Source organism: Nannospalax galili, unplaced genomic scaffold (genome assembly GCF_000622305.1).
Source record: "Nannospalax galili isolate Female #2095 unplaced genomic scaffold, S.galili_v1.0 scaffold716, whole genome shotgun sequence".
Taxonomy (NCBI): Eukaryota; Metazoa; Chordata; class Mammalia; order Rodentia; family Spalacidae; genus Nannospalax; species Nannospalax galili.
Genome location: NW_008339517.1, coordinates 2863630 through 2864310, shown reverse-complemented (window position 1 = coordinate 2864310; position 681 = coordinate 2863630).

Genomic DNA, 681 nt, shown 5'->3' with positions numbered 1-681 from the left:
AGAGTTAAAATTTTCATTGCAGAGATCTTTGATGTTTTCGGTCAGGTTTATTCAAAGATATTTTCTTTCTAGCTATTGTGGGAGGGTTTCTCTGTACTCTTTCTTCAATTGCTTGTTATTGGTATATAGAAAAGCTACTGATTTTTGTAGATTAATTTTATAACCTGCCACTATACTGAAAGTGTAGTGACATCCTTGTTTGGTTCCTGATTTTAATGGGACTGTTTATAGTTTTTCTCCATTTAGAATGATATTGGTTGTAGGTTTGTTGTATATAGCTTTAATTATGCTGAGATATGCTCCCTCCAGTCCAATTCCCTCTAGGACTTTCAATATGAATGCATGCTGACTTTTGTCAAAAGCCTTTCTGCATCTATTGAGATGACAATGTGTTTTTTGTCTTTGAGTCCATTTATATGATTAATGACATTTATTAACTTGTGTATATTGAACCATCCTTGCATCTCTGGGATAAAGCCTACTTAATCATGGTGAATGATCTTTATTCCTGTGTGTCTGTATGTGGTTTGCAAGTATTTTGTTGAGAATTTTTGCGTCTATGTTCATTAAGGGTATGGGTCTATAGTTTTCTTTTTTGGTCGTGTCTTCCCCCAGTTTGGGTATTAGAGTGATGCTGGCTTCATAAAAGGAATTTCACAGTTCTCCCTCTTTTTCTGTCTT